At 35.8% G+C, this 12,871-nt stretch overlaps 1 long non-coding RNA gene across 3 annotated transcripts in view; it reads right to left on the reverse strand.

The window, feature by feature from the left end:
• LOC112147313 overlaps window positions 1–12,871 on the reverse strand; it is a 38,914-nt gene that overhangs the window by 19,890 nt on the left and 6,153 nt on the right. The window lies entirely within an intron of this gene.

Genomic DNA, 12,871 nt, shown 5'->3' on the forward strand with positions numbered 1-12,871 from the left:
ATTTAATAACACTTCCTCATCAAATCCAATCAAATTGTGAAGTCATTCACTAAAATCAAACTTTTTTTTTTTTTCAGCGAGCAAATGAAACAATCACACCATCCACGACAATCTACTATTCTATAAAATCTCTGCAGTCAGACAGCTGTCAGCTGATTTCCAGATGGTGTTTCTGCATTTTAGAGAGGACGATTGGATGTGTGTGCATTTGCCTGCAAGCTGCAGCAAAAATATGTTCAACAGACACTTCCAACCATCAGTCCTCATTTAGGAGCTGCCTGTAAAATTAATTAGCAAGAATTGCTGCTGTATAATCTCTCATAACTGGCTTGTGCTCAGATCTGAATCCAAGCCTCGAGGTGTGGCCTTATTAGGCCCGGCCTTCTGCCTCGTTCAGAAAGCGCTCCTGATAAACGCTGTCAGATGGCTGTAAAAGAAGTTAGAAACAGCAGGAGATGAGCATTCTACTCATAAACACAACAACCCGCTTATTGTGTAACACACACTGGGACGCTGGTGGTAGTTATGTCTTTGTTTTCTTGCAAACAGAAACTGAAGTTGATGATTGAATCTATGCAAAGATACTTTGTCAGTATTCTGTTTCAAAAGTTTTAGCCTAAACAAATAAAAATAAAAACGACCTGACTGGTTTATCTTGTCTAACTAGTCTGTAATAACCAAAATATTGTGGGATTAACACAATATAAGGCATGGTGGTGGAGATGTCATCATGTGATCTTAGTAGGTTTAAAATGAAAATATTTAAATGACACTAGAAGATTGTTTTTTAATCTTATTTATTCCCATTTTAATAAAAAAAAGATTTTCTTTTTTATAGACATGCAAAAATAGTTTAAATTATAAATCACCAGTTTTAACCTCTTAAAAAACATTCGTGTCATATTTGGTAAACAGGTTTCCATAAACTCTTATCTCATCAGCATGATCCAAACTTTCCTTAAAAACCCATAATAATGTTTTTTTGTCTTGTAGTTCATCATCATTCCACTAGGGGCAGTAGAAGGGCTTTTCCTGCTCATTTCAAAATGTCTCCCTCCATGACACTTCTGGCGGGAAAATCTTTGCTAGTTTTGAAAACCTTAAGGTGAGAATAACTCATCTATTGCTGTTTTGTTTTTAAAATGACCACTTGCTGTATTGGAAAAAGTGTAAAAATAGTTGACTATTGGTTCTTTATGATACAGTGAGAGCATGCTAAAAATCTGTGTATCAAATTTGAGACAGTACTTTTTTCGTAAACACTTATTTTTACATCTTTAACAAACATTGTTGTGATTAAAAACATAACAAATCATCCAATGTATCATACTAGTATGATACATACAAAGTGTCATACTATCTACAGTGTATGTTGTCACAAATTATATATATTTTTTGTTTTAATACTTTAAATATCCTATTTTTTCCCCTAAAAATGTTATTTGTCAATTATTTGCTGTAATGGATTGTACAGGATTATAAACAACAAAAGGAATTCTTCAGAATTTTATCCTTAAGCAATTTGAACTCAGAGGTTGAGTCAACTGTCACACTATCAGAACAGCAAAGAATGAAAGGAAGAACATTTTAATTGATAGAAAACCCAGAATGTCATCCAAGACAAGTCAACTCCAGGAACATGTGAAAGTAGATCAAGAACAGAAGTTACAAGAGATAATGTGTAAAGATGACAGCAACCTCGTCGGGCAGGATCAAAGCTAACGTCAGTAAAGAATCTGAACGAGCAGCCTTTCCACCAGAACCTGCCTGGATGACAGTTGATAACCTGTTGCTCTCACTCCCATTACAATGAAGTGCTTTAGTGGGTTATTTAAAGTGAATGGTCTCCAAACTGCTCCAAATTGTTCCAGCTGGACCAGTTTGCTTAGTGCTCAGACCACTCTTCCAAACTACATCTGGACCTTTAAAAGACGGAATACTTCATTTCAGGACCATTGACTGTATATGACAGGGGTCTAACCTGCGGTTCCGGAGCCACATGTGGCTCTTTAGTTAAAATAAAATGTTTTAATTAAAAAAAAGTAACTGTAGAGCAAAAAGGAAGTAGTAAAGTTGAAAAAAAGTAAATTAACTTAAAGTTTATTAAACTCATTCCCATACAGCTGAAAGAAGGTATGAATCGTTCGGTAGTTGTAATTCTCCATTAATCCATCAATCCTTTGTAATCTATTAACATCTTACTGGCACATTTGAGCTTTATTTTAAACTTCATTTGTCACAGAGAATCAATGTGTTGTCATCAAGCACAAACAGAACTAAAGCTACGTTAAATTATAATCCACTGGATTATTAAGAAGATTTTCTGTTTTTTATCGTGTGTCTCATTGGTTTTAATATATGGTGGGGGCTATACTTAATTAGCTCTAATTTAGTTTTTGTTGGTTTTATTTATGAATTTGTGGCTGAAATGCTCCAGAAGCTGTAAAATAAACAATGATGACTTTACACTTTACCTACTGCTTTTGCTGCATTGACGTGATCCTAAGGTGTAGGATGTCTTTTATTTTGAAAGGAAGTCATACAAAGCTCTGTCAAAAGTTATAAACTATTTCATATTTGGGGAAAAAATCTATTTTCTCTTCATGTTTAGGTTTTATTCATGAAAAAAACACAATTGTTTATTTAAATGTATCTTGTCTGTAGCAAAAACATAAATATAAATCAGTATCTTATTTTTCTAAAGGGTGAGTGAAAACTTTGTTGCTCCAACTGAGTTTCGGTTGGTCAAATGGTAATATTTTGTATCTGGACTGAAGTTTAGATCTTTAAGTCCATCTCATGAAAAATGAGAGCAAAAAAAAAAAAAAAAGTGTTGCGTTTATATTTTTGTGGAGTGTATGTCCTAAGGGCAGTAGCCTTTAACCAGATGACCCACGACTGCAATGAAGAGTCCAGCACTAACTAAATCATAAAACATGCTCGTGATGACACTACAGTGGGTAGTCTGATCCACAATGATGACCACAGCGTCCAAAGAGAGGAGGTGAGGCATGTTGTCAACTGGTGAGGGTTATTGCACTTTTCAGTAAGAGTCAGTTCCTCCATTGCTTGCCTTGGAGGTTGTGGAAACAACATTTTTCTGTGTCAAATATCTTCTCCAATACACACGTGTAAATTACAGTTTATTTAATCTATTTGTCTAAATGAATAATAGAAGCTTCTGAATATGTTTTGAATTTGAACAAAGATTTATAAGCCCCCTACTTAAACAGATGTGTGGTTAAAGTTTATTTAGTTTCAACTTTAAAAAAACTCAAAATCAATTGCAAGTAATAGACATTTTCCACCACTGGTGCAAATTCATCCCTTGCAGTGCTGAGACCTTCCACACGGTGGCAGTGCTTGACAGCAAACTCACTGGGGCTGTCTTGCAGCAACATTTAGTGTTTCATGAACAGTTATTTTGACAACTGAAAAAAATACCTTTAAAATGAAATAGTTTGTTTTCTATCTAGAAAAGTGGAGGAGAATTTGCAGTAATTTGAGAATTTTTAGTAAATCTGGATCTTGCAGTCAGGGAGATAGATTCCTGAAAAGGAAGAAGATGGTTGTTGATGTAGGAAACAGTGACACTGAAATAGAAGATGATGAGCGAGGTCCCCTCATCTGTTTAATCTACTCTTTTGGTAAACCCTAACCACCCCTCCTTTCATCTTGGTATATCCCCCCAGGGTAGAACAGTGCTCCTCTGTGTGTGCATGTGTGTGTGGTGGGAAAGAGGTGGGAGGGGTTGGGGTCTGGCCAGAGAACCCCGTATCTTGAAAGGGAGAGATGACAACATGAGATACCAGGCTAGCAGGGGGTGTGAAATTTGTGCTGGGACACTTGTGTGTGTTGGGAACGTCCAACTATGAACCACAGAACAAGGAAAAGTGGAAACCCTTTTTTAACTTTACAAGCTTTTTGTGATGCCCGCAATAATTTCTGTGACATCTGACATTTTTTAAAATTAAAATACTGTATTTTCCAGACTACCGTCAATGATAGTTTATTTATAGAACTTGTGTCATTTATATATGTGAATCATATTGAGCGAGACAAGAGAGTCAGAGATCAGTCTTTTGGTTAGTCAGACATTAACTGTGTTCACATGACTAAAAATTGTAGTTTGCCACGTGAGCCATATTAGCGTTAGCCGAATTAGCATATTCAAAATATTTATAACTCCAAACCTTGTTAGCAACACATCAAAAAACAGACTGATACTATTACAAAAACAATACTGTCACTATGCTAACTCCCAACATGGTTATTAGCACAAAAAAAAAATAGTCTGGCAGCGCTACACTTTAGCCACATTAGCATTTTTAAAATACCTGTACTTCCCAACCTTGTTAGCAACACGTAACAAAGTAAAAACCAAACTGATACAGTTAATACTGTGACTTAGCCAAACCTCAACCTTGTTAGATACACGTTAAAAATCTGCGTTAGCATATTCACTATACATATAATTCTTAACTTTATTTGTAACAAGTAAAAAAACAGGCTAAAACAAACATTACTGTGACTACGCTAACTCTCAACTTGTTTAGTAACACGTAAAAACTATTTGTTAGCCATGTTAGCGTATTCACTATACCAATACTTCCTAACCTTGTTTGCAGAATGTTAAAAAACCAGATTGATGCTACTAAAACAAACATTAGTATGACTAGACTAACTCCCAACCTCGTTACTACCACGTAAAAAAGCACGGTCCGACACCAATACAGCTTTAGCCACGTTAGCGTATTTACAATACCTGCAACTTTCAACCTTGTTTGCAACACATAAAAAAATAAAAACCAGAATGATACCATTAAAACGAACAATACTGTGACCATGCTAACTCCCAACCTTGTTAGTGACACTTAAAAAAAATCAGTCTGACAACACAACACATTTATTTACAATAAAATCCAACCTTGTTTGCAACTTGTGCAAAAAACAGGCTGACATTTTGACAGTGCGGCTCTCAGAATCGCTTCAAAATCAGTAAGAATTAATCCACATGTAACACGCCCTGGATTATAACACTGTGGTTTTATATATATATATATATATATATATAATTGAGGCTTTTAAGTGCTCCTTGTAGTTTAGAAAAAGTGGTTGTCAAAATCTTAGGATGTTTCTTTAATAAAAAAAACATTATTGTTTCACTATATAATATAATACAGCCTGTATAATACAAACTACGATGGTATTACCTGACAGATTTTTACGTTTACATCCATCCATATAAATTCTGCACGTGGCTGCAGGTGTAAAGAAAGGACTGGCTACGTGCTGTTGTCCTCAGATCCTGATCATTTGTTAAGAAAAAAGTCACAACTGGAGCATGACTCGTGTTCGTGGTTGATTAGGACTCAATCCTCGATAATCACACCTGTCTGTTGTGGAATTAAGACAAACTGTTGACATTTTAGGTGTGGCCAAAGAAAAAGGAACACATCACGTGTAGCTGGTCAGCTTTACTCTTCGCTAATCTGACAGATGGAATTATTTCTCATCTCCAGGATCTTTAAAAGCTTTAATTCTTGAGCACCTTTATTAGTCCAAATACGACAAGAGCAAAGGCATAAGTCAAATTTGATCTTTGCAGTTGAGTCTATTTTTGCTGTCGCTCGCACTCAAAAAGGCCGGCTAAGGTCATTTGAAAGTTAACTAAAAGGATGTCAGTTTAAAATATTAGGTAACAGAAGGCTTGTTTGTGGGCACAACTAATCCTTTTCCAAAGCCCGACTGAAAGGTAATGATAGGTTTTGTTTGACTGGTTCTTTCCATAATCAGCACAGAGCTCAAGTAAAGATCAACAGAAGGCGATAGACAAACTTCTGCTCACAGCAAAAACGAGGATTCCACTTGTAATTCCAACTGAATAGAAATTTACACTAATCTTTTTGTGGCTTGATAAGAAAAGCAACATCTGTCAGTATTCTAAACTGTAACATTGTGATGCCAGTTTTGCTGTGAAAATTGCACAAAAGAAAGCTACTTAAGAATTAAGAATCAGGTTTTTACAACTCAAGTTAGAAACTTTTAATTAGATTTCAGTGTGCAAATTTTGACAGTTAACTAGTTAAACATTCAACTTACTCATTGCAGATTAACAGGATTACAATTGACACCAAAAATGTAAGGAGTCTGAAGCAACTGGAGTTGGAGTTAACTTAATATCAAACTACAACAAGCAGAAGTAAATGTTTTTTGTTTAACAAATATATTAGCTTTCATTTTTGTGCAGTATCATGTCGACTAGATTTTAAACATACTATCTACTTTAAATAAAGTAGTTTGTGTAATCAATGACGAGCTATTTCCAGACTCTACTAACAAAGGACCTCCACTGATTACAGTACAGCCACCTCCGTGCTTCACTGGTTTTCTTCTGGCAGAGGTTTAATCTAAACCAGGTGCAGCACTAAAGACCACAAAGTCTTTTGTCAAGCCCAACTTTTCATTTTTTTAAGAAAACAACACCAAAAAATTCTATATTTTTTTGGAATTGAATTGTTTTTAAACCCTTTGATTAAATCCACAAAAATAAAATTATTTTTTGTGATATACTATTATGATACTTTAGGTGATTTGGAAAGTGATCGCCCACTCGAATGTTAGTTAAAGATGCAAAAATATTGAAATGAGTGTTCAGGGCAAAATAACCTTATTTAGTCACAGTCTCAAATTTGATTCACACTTTAACTGCTTTATAAAAAGTTAAATTATCCAAAAATGTTGCATTCTTTTAATACAAGTTCTCATTTAAAAATATGAATAACAGTAGATGTGTTCATCCCTCCATAAAGTCTTGAAAATTTGTTAAACTTTTCCCACCAAAACTGTCATGGAGGTAGCCATTTTGAAATAAGCCCTTCTACTGCCCCTAGTGGAATGATGATGAACTACAGGGTAGGAAAAAAAATGAAGGGCCATCAATTTGAAATCACAAATTTGATAGATTTCCTTTAGTTACACATTATTAATGATGAATAATGATTATGTAAGTGTGCTTGAGAATTGGAAAATAATCACATCATCATCACATCACTTCATCTATGTAATCTATCTCACATTATCCTGTGCATTCACTGGTACAAGCAGGAGGTTTCGAGACCAAACTCGTCTTTTTTGTTTTTCTGTTTGTGTCTATTTGTCCGTCAGTCCATCCCTATGTTTTTATATTTTGTTTATATTTTATATATTTTATATTTTATATATTTATATATTTTGTTTTTATATATGTTTATATATTTTTATATTGGATTGTTGTGAGCAGCAGTCACGTTACAACATTTGGCTCATGACTATATTAGACCTTGCTTTTTTTCTCTGTCCTTTAAAGAAGGATGTCATAAATTTGGTGTCTGGCTATCAGTCGACACCTCCACTCTTCTCCCTAACTCCCTCCGTTGATCATCCTGCAGTAATCAGATTGTAACACCTGTAACTGACAGAAGCTAATCCACGTCCTAATGCATATCTAAGGTGTCAGTTTGTCAAAGGGGAAGCGTCCAGTTGAGCTGTTTTTGTTGTCCAAAGTTTCTAGGGGTAAACAAAGTGTTTGCGCTCGAGCAAACAGTGGAACAATGCTCAGTTGGAGGAGGATTACCGCAGACACGGATCGCAGTCCGGCACATTGCTCACAGGAGCCGAGGGCCTGAAGCTTTCATGAGATGACTCCTCCCCCTCCAATGCTCCATCTGGAGGTTACAGAGGTTGTGGTCACCTGACTTGGTGATATTCAGTGTCTTGCCTGGGGTGATCTCTAAACGAGAGCTCTGGATGCTTCCGACATGTTTCTGGGTGCAGATTAAAGACGAAATGAAACATGAACCCAAACATATTGTAAAAAAAAATAATTGAATTTTGGCTTTGTCTTATTTGCTCTAAATGCTAAATTCCTTCGGTTTTAGTTTTCTCAACAATTTCTTCCTGTAATTCCTGCAGTTTGGCTTGTTTTGGTGCTTTCGGAGAGTTCAGTGTGTCTTGGAAATTCAAATGAGCACAAGAACTGACAGCTTGTTTTGTAGATGCTAATCAGGCCCTTATCTGTACCTTGATGAGGCCTGGTTTCTATATGCACGCCGTCAAAGACGCAATCATTCGATCTGGCGGTCCTACGGTTGCGCATCCGCTGCTCTAAAGTCGCTTTAACAGCAAAGCAAAAGACCATCTATAAAACTCTATTTTGACATTGAACGCAGCTGAAAGTCTCTAACAAAAATACAATTTGTATCTTTTTTAAAGTTTGGATTTAGAATATAGAGGGTCATCTGTGAGGTTTGGGGGGGAGGCCAGAGCAGAGCCGTCTGTCTGCCAGAGTCATGCAGCTGAATAGATGAAAGCTTGTGTGGCCTCAGGCGGGAGCTGGCAGGGCTGCACATCACTCTGACTGTAATCACCTGCTCAAGATGCATTCCTAATCGGAGGGGAGGCTCGGCTGGTAGAAACTTAAAGATGTTCTGTGCTCCCACAACTCGCTCCGCACACTTGTCCTCATTTGAATGTCTGTGGAGTCCTCAGAAACCCTTGGAGTTTAGTTGTGTCTTTTGACCTAACTTTTTGGAACGATGTTTAAAAACCACCTTGTTTGTTTTTGTTGCATTAAATCAGATTAAAGGCAAACATAACACAATTACAAGACTATAATTTTAATTACTATATTTTTTGGAGTATTAGTCACTGTTTTTTGCATTGTTTTGCTGACTTTGTTGGAAAAAAAGAAGAAGAGGAAGAAAAAAGAACCACTAGAGGGCACTGTAGGTGTGTCCATCAGAATTGAAGGCAACGCAAAAGAAGAAGCACAGCTCAATTTTAAGCTAGTTTACACTACCCCCCCTCACTTCCATTGAAGTCTATGTAAATGCATGTTTTAGGGTTCTGCGATCAAATTCTCAGTTATCTGTAGCTAACCGCGAGTACGTTTTTAAGTCAGTTTTTGGGGTTCTACTAGCAAAACGCGAGGCAATTGTGCACGCGTCAAAAATTAACGGTAACCAAACCCTAAATCAACTTTTTTTGCCTATAAATGCGGCTTTGAAAGTGCTGTCTGTTGGTCATTGCCAGATTTTTGACAAATTAAAATAAACTTGTTTAAAACTTGAGAATACAGTCAAAAACAGTTGGTGTGCTGCCCCCTACAGGTTGAATCGATGTATTACATTTGGACTCGGTTTTGGGGATGCATTCTTTAAAAAAAACAGAAATGCCGACTGAAATGATCATGGAAGATATATTCATAATTGCAGTTGGTGCCGTAACAAAATTATACAACATTAATATATAATATATATGTTTTCGTATATCGGAAAAGAACTGTGAAAGAAAAAGAAGTGCTAAATGTGCTAGATATGCCCCGCTACAACATTTCTGTAGGAAGCCTCTTCCAACTGTAGGTAGCGGTAGCAAACAGTAGCAAAAGAAGCCCCTCCCTGCTTGTCTTGGGTGAACACCATATGTTAAACACACATTCAAGAACCCAGGTTTAGCGTATTCTTGAATGTGTGTCACATGTCTAGAGTGAACGTACACCGGGCTTAGTGGAATTATTCCGCAGCAACAGACGATGGAGAATTTAACAGAATTAGTGTTTGTTAGCATGTTCTTTATGCTATAGCTATCTGGATAATTGCTTATTTTTTGGGCTAATATACTAGATTTCTCTGATGTTTCATGAAGCTTAATTCTCCTCAGTGTGTTACAGTAGTAAATACGTTCTCTCAGTTTATCAATGTTGTTTGTAATGTGAATATGATTTGCCTTTCCAGATGAAATGTCAGTTTTTGTTCCCATATTTTGCAAAATAAGTCTCCCTCAAAAAGTGCGACATATACTTGAGTATGACATTTATGAGTTTTTTTCCTTTTTATACTTTTTTTTTTTTTTTTTTAGCTTCAGCAACTTAAACTCCAGATCGACTAACAGTCCAAAAAATACAGTCATCACATTTTTAGGTCAGAACAAGTGCAATTCGTTTTTTCACCAAACAAAAATTCTAAGAAAATGTACATTTTTAGTTATAATATTATTCAATGTTTTTTTTTTTTTTTTTGCAGGTGCAAAGATGCCACCTCTTAAACCTTTAACACCTGAGGCGTCATCAGTGATACTGAAACACAACATTTTTAACGTACTGTAGCTTTTCGACCTTTAACTCGATCAACGTACTTCCAGTAGAGATTTTGATGTTGTCCCAGACAAAGGACAACTTGGGTGACTTCCTGTGCACCAGTGTCATATGATTATTTCGTCCCGAGGCAGCGCTGTTCCAGAGTCTTTTGTCTGACTGGTCTGAGCCATGGAAGTCAGACTTCCCTCTTTCTCTGCGTCTCTTTTCATGTGGCCTGTGTGAATGACACGAATCCACAGCCATTGTGGTGTAATTTGGTGATTTATCCACAGGATCCAATGACAGAGGGTTCGACATGTGGAGTTAAATGCATATTTGATACTGCCAGCCAGTGCTTTCGCAGGGATAGTCTTTTCTGTTTAGGAAGACCTCTGCTTTGTGAGAAACAATAGCTTTTGTTAACTAAATAATAGTTTTTCAGAATCCTTTGGTGGCTATTTTCTTTTGTTGTAAACATACACCTCATTTTCTCTCCTCACATTTTCAAGTTTTGCAGCAAAATCTGCCGTTTGGTGCCAATTTGAAGCCAGATGTCTTTGTGGAAAAGGCATGTCAAAGTTGAACCGAACTGACACTGTGAGGCAAACACCTGGAAGTGTGTGTAAGTGGGGGAATGAAATCCCATTAATTATTGGCGAGGTAATAATGTGTGTTGACAGTGATGGCTGAAATGATTTGATCAGGAAGTGTCTGTCCCTGCTCACTGACTCTCTCTGCATCAACACGTTCCCACCTGGGAAAAGGGATGTTATTACTTTGGAAATGGAAAATTCCTGCTTTTTCTTACAGATGCATGAACTTTGTTTTTGGAAGTGGACTTTGGAGTCTACATATGCTCCATGGAACCTAAAATGACTTGAAAGGATGCCTGAAAATCCTCGAAATAGACCAAAACATGGAGAAAAGACTAACAAACTGTTGTTGTTCAGGACTTAATTTTGCTACTTTACAAAGATGCAGATCTTTATTATAGCCTTATCTTCTTGAAACTACATTTTTTCCAAAACATTTTTTTTTTATTTTTGTTTGGTTGGGTCATTCCATTGAATTTTAACAGATATTTATCTTCCACCAATTAAATAAAACTTTACTGTGTAAAATAAACATTTTATGAATGTTCGTATTTACAAAATAAAGTGTAATAATGTTCACTGGTGATTATATTTTTGAATTGTGTAACTAAAACAGGACTTAAAAATTATTTAAATTGATTTGAAATCATAATTAATGTGATGTTCCCTCTTTTACAATAGATTTTAGCTATAAAACTCAATCAAGAGGCCTTATTTTGGTTGCTTTAGCAGGGCGGGTCATTTTTAACACATAGAACAAGAATGTTAATATTAAACAAGTTTTAGTTTTTCTTCAAATAAGTTAGAAATATTCTAAAACCCATCGAAAAATGTATTAATCTTTAATTGTGAAATTAACAAGGTTGATTCAAATTTTTTTGGAGTTGTTTTCAGTTTTGAGTTCACAGGATTTGTTTTAAACAAATATCTGTACCAAAAATTTGACAGAAATTCATAGTTTTAATTTATTAAGACATTTTTCAAACCCACTGATGAAAACCACAAAAAATTGTATGTTTTTGCTCACAGTGTTAAAGATAAGCATCTTATTCACCCACAGTCTTAAAATTTGATAGATTTTTGACATGGTTTAACTGTATTACTATAAATAATTAATCATCAGCATACAGTAAGTAGTTTGTTTTTTAAAGCAACAGATGAGTAGATTTCACTCAAATGTTTTGAAAATTAGCGAAACATTTTCCTGCCAAAACTGTCATGGAGGCAGCCATCTTGAAATGAGCAGGAAAAGCCCATCTGCTGCCCCTAGTGGAATGATGATGAACTACAGAATAGAAAACAAACCAAGTTCTACACAATGGACTCTCAGGAAAGTTGGGATCATGCTAATGAGATAGGGGTTTCAGAAATGTGTGTCTCAAATATGACATTTACAATTTTTTAATGTACATTTATTCCACATTTTATAGCAGAAATTTTAAGGTGTTGATGTTTTTTAATCTCCAAAACTCATAGACAAATGATGAACTCATTCAGTTTTGTATCATCTCTGTCAAAAACAAAGATCCTCATCAACTCGTGTGACTTAAAGATGAATAAAGGAAAGGTTAGCCTTGCCCTTTTAATCAGTGCTACTTTAAATAGACAGACTTTCTATTTTGTTGTTTCAGGCATCAGTGGAACAATGCAAAACAGCCCAGGAGGTCCAGCTGGAGCGATTCAAAGTCAGATGGATTTTGTTCCTGCAAAAGGTCATCAGATGGCATTCACTCCATAATTTATTAGAGTGACCACTACGGACCAAACAGAGACCAAACAGTCTGGAAGGAAAATGGAAAAAAATCTATTAAAAATAGCAGATAGAGACAGATGTTTTTAGATGTTCTATTTTGCATCCTTCTATACTGACACTGTCGGTTGCTCAAATGTTTTCATTGAAATCATTGAGAGGACTGCAGCTTTGACAGAAGCATTTCATTCATCCTGGGAAGGTTTGGAGCTGTTTGTCAGCGGTTAATGGTGCTCACTGTGGTTTCTTGAAATCCTAAAGCTTTGGAGATGCTTTTGTAACTATGTCTACACCAATGTTTTTCTGTGACTACATTTACACTGCAAAAACAGGCCCCCAGAAAATAGGTCAAACGTTTAAAAAAATTTACTTTAAATTTGCAAAAAAAGAAAACAAATTCTAGTCACTGAGATG

Source organism: Oryzias melastigma, linkage group LG17, assembly GCF_002922805.2.
Source record: "Oryzias melastigma strain HK-1 linkage group LG17, ASM292280v2, whole genome shotgun sequence".
NCBI lineage: Eukaryota > Metazoa > Chordata > Actinopteri > Beloniformes > Adrianichthyidae > Oryzias > Oryzias melastigma.